This window comes from Crocodylus porosus, unplaced genomic scaffold, assembly GCF_001723895.1.
Source record: "Crocodylus porosus isolate Cpor-Errol unplaced genomic scaffold, CroPor_comp1, whole genome shotgun sequence".
NCBI classification, from domain to species: Eukaryota; Metazoa; Chordata; order Crocodylia; family Crocodylidae; genus Crocodylus; species Crocodylus porosus.
The window spans coordinates 79,894,403-79,900,153 of NW_017728948.1; the positions used below are offsets into that span (position 1 = coordinate 79,894,403).

At 45.8% G+C, this 5,751-nt stretch overlaps 1 long non-coding RNA gene across 1 annotated transcript in view; it reads right to left on the reverse strand.

The window, feature by feature from the left end:
• Positions 1-960: 960 nt before the first annotated feature.
• LOC109321904 overlaps positions 961-5,751 on the reverse strand; it is a 4,982-nt gene continuing 191 nt past the window's right edge. Inside the window, exons 2-3 of the long non-coding RNA XR_002104206.1 lie at positions 4,381-4,384; positions 961-991 (exon numbers count right to left, since the gene is read on the reverse strand). This is a non-coding gene — a long non-coding RNA (uncharacterized LOC109321904). The remainder of the gene's footprint in view (positions 992-4,380; positions 4,385-5,751) is intronic.

The following is a 5,751-nucleotide window of genomic DNA, read 5'->3' on the forward strand; positions in this document are numbered from 1 at the left end:
AGAGCCACGCGCATGATCAGAGGTCAGGAAAACAGACCTTACAATGACAGGCTCAGAGCCATGGGGCTCTTTAGCTTGGAAAAGCTCAGGCTCAGGGGTGATCTGAAGGCCACCTATAAGTTTATCAGGGGTGACCACCAGGATCTGGGGGAACGTTTGTTCACCACAGCGCTCCAAGGGATGATGAGGTCGAATGGTCATAAACTACTGCGAGACCATTTCAGGCTGGACATAAGGAAGAATGTCTTTACTGTCCAAGCCCCCAAGGCCATCGGAGGTGGTTCAAGCACCTACTCTGAACGCCTTCAAGAGCAAAGTGGGTGCTTATCTTGCTGGGATCCTATGACCCCAGCTGACTTCCTGCCCTTTGGGCGGGGGGCTGGACTCGATGGTCTTCTGAGGTCCCTTCCAGCCCTAATGTCTATGAAATCTATGAAATCTATGAAATTTTCAACCTGTCTTAATCTGGATTAATTTCCCATTTTCAAGGTGACAAAGTTTCTTAATTTATTATGCAGAGCCAGCTTCTCTGGCACCCCATCTCTTTAGATGATCAGTCAAGAGGCAAAACACCATAGCAGGATAGTGACACTTTTTTTGTATTTCATGACATCGTTAACTCTGTCAACCAATTATAGACCTTCAACTATTTAGTGCTTTTAAAATACTTTTCGTCTATTTTGGCTCAATAAACTCATCAAATTCATTATGAAAAATAATCCAGAAATATTGTAGGCAATCATTTCACTAGCAGTCTCAATTAAAAGTTGATGCAACAATTTTAAGAAATCAGCTCAGTTGTAGGAAAAATGTCAGTTATTTTTACCAGGGGGGTGGGCAAAAATTATGAACATGTGGCAAGTTTTATGCATTTCAGGTGGCAGCCCTCTTCCCGAGGGGAGCCAGGGCCTTCAGGCCCCCACATACTCAGTGCCTCCATCCCATCCCTCACTCTCACCATCCCACCATACAGCTCTCCATCCATCCATATCTACAGAAGGGACATGGGAGTATAATTGAGAATTGGTGTTTTTATGCTATGCATGGCCATAGTGTAAATTGTATTGTGATTGCTCAATGGAATTTATTGTGAAAAAAAATAGATGAAGAAGAAAAATTTATAATTTGTACTTGCGCCTGCTTGATTTCATGGACCTGGGGGGCTGGGGGTTTTCAGGGCTGGGGAGGGGAGTGCCTCTGGTGAGTGGTTCCATCTGAAATGCTTAAAAATACAAATGAGTTTTTTTCCCAAAAAACTAGTACACAGCTATATTGTAAATAAAATAAGTTGCAATTTGGTAGAAAATCCAGCCCAACAACTTTAACTGTATGAGCAAACTAACAAGAAAACAAAGTAAATTGCTATAAAAAACTAATCAAGCTTGTGTAGTCAAGAACTGAACAGAAACTGTTTGTATTTTTTTTTAAATCAGGCATAATCATTTCCCCCTATTTTTTCAAAAACAAACATTGATTGCCATGGCTACAGTGAGATAAACCTTTCCTATTGTTCTGGATTTCTTTTCTCTCACACACACACACACTGAGGTACATCTTCACTGCAAAAAATGTGCTTGTATATCAGGATAGATATTCTCAGTGTTAAATCCCAGTAGAGACAAGGTACAGGTATTTATTCATGTATTTATTTTAATATTATTGGTAGTGTTGTAGTGCCTAGAAGTCCTAATCACAGACCAGAACCCCAGTGTTTTAGGCACTGTACAAACACAGCACAAAAGAAAGCTCCTACCTTCAAGAACCTAGGCCATGTGTACATGATGTGAATTAATGTAAACCACCGCAGAATTTAAATGCAGCTTTTTTTTGGTGTGGTGCAGTTCTGTGTGCACAACATGGCATTCATGCTTTCATGAACAGTGCTTTCAAGCGAGTTAAGCCCCTGTGTGTCATTCTCTGCAGATGTCAGTAGAGGGAGTCAAATACCAATTTACCCCCTAGAATGTCTTTCCTAATGCATTACAGCAGGAGGCACATGTGAACCACCCAGGCTCCCCAGTCCCCAGACTCTCATTGGGCAGTCCTGACTGTCTGGGAGTCTCCTCTGATCATGGTCACAGTCACCCCAAAATCCTTGTCACTCGCACCCGCCTATGCTTGTTCAGTGTGGTCTGTCTCTCTCCAGCAGTTCACGATCGCAAGTAGGCCCATCCCAGTCTCAAAAATCAAGCAGCGAGGGTGAATTCTTCCTTCTCATTTGTTCCTTTTTTTTTCCCTTTCCATTCCACCATGGAATTTTTCATTAATATAGTGGCTTAATAACTACCTATCATATGAGTATCAGGTGGGTGGGTGTTTGTAGCTGCCCGGTTGATAAGTGATTGCTGCCTATATATATGTTGATGGTCTTCTACCTATATGTTGGTGGTTTTCTGTCTTCTTTTTTTCTGTTTTTTTAACTACATTTCCCAGAATTCCTGACCTCTGATCTTCTTTACAGCTTCCAATGGGAAAGCCTCCAGTTCCTGGGCCAGGTGCACCATCTGTTTCTGTAGTGCATATATGGCTTTTTCCAAGTGTGTTGTGAATTGTTGCAAATTGTTTTATACATGTTTTTGGAATTTTTTTTGAAAGCGTGGTTTGCTGTTCATCTTGGTCCCCTCCACTCCCACCTAGTCTGCCAAGAGGAATGGGGGGGGAGGGCTGTAACAGGGAACCCTAGCCCTGTTACTAGAAAGCAGGCCTACTCCTTTAAGGCCCGAACCTTCTGGGCACAAAGGACTGGTGCCGAATGGGTTAATAGCTGACTGGAAGGGGCAGGACTATAAGAACCCAGGGCAGAACAGCAGCAGGAGGGACAGCAGCTGGAGGGAAAGGAGTGCTTCCCAGAGCTCCAGGGAGAGGCCTGCTGAGTGGTCTGAAAGTCTGAAGGGACTATGGAAGCCCTGAGAGACAGCTGCTGCCCCAGAAGCCAATGGAGGGGAGCCGAAGCACAAACCCGGTGTAAATGTAAGATGGCATGATTGCATGGTTTGTTTTTACTGAAGGCAGTTATTGTACACAGATGGGACTGTCCAGATTTCTTTTGGGTTACTGAGTACCAGTAGTTTGGGAGCGGCTATTAGGGATGAAGGAGGCCTCATTTTGGGGACCTGCTATGGAGTAGGAACCCTGGCGCCAGTGAGGGTGCAGCTTTTGTGGGACACAAAGCACGATACTTGAAGGATGATCTTAAAAAGACCAGAGTGCAGCTGTATTTTGTTTTTTTTGGGGGGGGGGGGGGTGTTAGACTGACAGGGGTGGGTTTAGGGGTTGCACCCTGGTTTTGAACCCAGCGCCTACTGGTTGTGGGTCTGGCTCCTGTGCCTCTGGGCCAGGGAGTGCCAGGTGCCAGAAAGGAGCAGGAAAGGGGGCCACAAGCCTCAACACATTGGAAGAAAAAAAAAAAAGCTACAGCCTCGGAGTCAAACCCTGTTTAGTGGGTTTGGACGGGGAGGCCTAGCCAGCAAAAACAGGGGTCTGGCCATAACAGGAGAGACCCCAACACACCCAATATAATAGGCAGTCTCCCACTCGCATAAACAAAATTTTCCATCAAGACGTGGCAGGCGAGATTAGGGCCGGACCAAAGAATTCTGAAGCAGGCTCCAAGGGCACCTCATATAAGGCAAGGATAACCAGAAAGATGGCATAGGGGAGAGCGACCTCTTACAGGGGCTCATACAGATGTGGGTGACATTGCGTAATGCCCCCCTCCCCAAAAGCAGCTTCCCTTTGGAACCCTCCCATTCCCTACCCAAGTACTGTGGCTTTTCAAGGTATGTTGTGAATTGTTGTGAATATTTTTATAAATGTTTTTGAAATGTTCTTTTCAAACAGCAACTTGCTGTTTGGCTTCCCTCCACCCCACACCCCCAGCCTAACCCACCAAGAGGAATAGGGGTTCATTCAGCTGTGCGTGATGTTGCGTAATGCCCCCCTCCTACAAACCCCTGTAGACAGACACAGATTTTTTAAAGTGAAAAAGAAAACATAATTTGTTTTGGAACAAAGCACTCCCTAGCGGTTGTTCTCAGCAATGTGTCATGCAAGACAATCTCGCACAAGGGCTGCCCAACCAGCCTCTGCTTGAGGATATCTCTTCAGTCCCTGTGCTGCTGACCGACATCTCTGTTTTGTGGCCAGCAAAGAGTCCAAAGGTACAATGCAATGGATAGTGAGTAGTATGGCCCAACTCAGCCAGCCAGCTGAATCAGGCCACTGATCTGGACTTGAGGGAGCCCCAACCGTGCATGGGGGGGCCCCTACCTGAGGGGTCCTCCTTTGGCTGGGTCTCCCCCTGACCAATCCTGCTGGGTGGGACAATTTCAGTAACCAGGAAAGGGGTGCAGGATGCCTCCCTCCACCCCTCTCCCCCACCCACCTCCTACCTAGGGGCTCCCTCCACCCCTCCCTCCTGCCCTCCCTCTCTCCCTAAACTTTGTGTGTAGCAAAGATTCCAAAGATACAATGCAACAGAGCCCCCCACCTGAGGGGGCCTCCCCCAGCCTGATCCTGCTGGGTGGGACATATTACTGGTGTAGGGGGTTCCAGGAAGGGGGTTCCTGATGCCACCTTCCCTCCACTGCCTGCCGGCCTCCATCCCATCCCTCACTCTCACCATCCCACCATACAGCTCTCCAACCATCCATATCTACAGAAGGGACATGGGAGTATAATTGAGAATTGGTGTTTTTATGCTATGCATGGCCATAGTGTAAATTGTATTGTGATTGCTCAATGGAATTTATTGTGAAAAAAAATAGATGAAGAAGAAAAATTTATAATTTGTACTTGCGCCTGCTTGATTTCATGGACCTGGGGGGCTGGGGGTTTTCAGGGCTGGGGAGGGGAGTGAGTGCTGTTGCTTCCCTGGCTGGACATAAATTGGGTGCATATTTCAGATTGGTTGGCCTCCCCTCCAGGCACCTCTCAATAACATGTCCAGGGATAGGCATCTGATGCAAAATGTCTGGATAATCAGCCACATGACTGTGGCTATGCATCCAGAGACAGTATCTCTGGATGTGCAAATACCAAAAATGTACTGTATGTCTAAAAAGGCCAGTTAAGCAGGTAAAAGGAGAATATGTCAAGGCCTAGGACAAGCAGGCCAGGTATTGCAATGCTTATAGAATGCTCTCTGCATGCAGAATGAGCAGTTGTGCTATGAGGAAGTTATACAAACAGAAACTGTCCAGAAATGGCCAGATACCCTCTCCAGCCTCTGCTCGGCTCCTGCTCCTTTTCTGGAGGTGCAAACCTGACTCTATTTCCCCTGCACACATCTGCCTGCACACTTGAAATGACCAGGCTCTAACCAGGGGGCAAGAGCAGAGGAGCAACTCTTCACCCTGCAAATCTTTGCAAGTGTTTCGAGTAATGTAATGCCAACACCTCCCCCACACACACCCCCAGGCACAGCATCTTCACCACTGAGGCAGGCACAGTCAAACCCAACCCTCTCAAAGAAAGAATTACACATCCATCATTATAGTAGAACAAAAAAGTTTACTGAAATGATTATCAAACAAATATCAAAATGAATATAAAAAATAACTATGTACAAACTGACATATAAAAATACAATAAATACAAAATGCTACAGAAATAGAACAAAAATGTTACAAAAATAGAAAATGTAAAAAACCCCCAAAAAAACAAAACAAAAAAATTGTTTAGTTGACTTCAGAAACCTCCTCACTGGCCTGTGGACTCTTCCCTGGTGAGTTCTGCCCACGAAAATTTTCT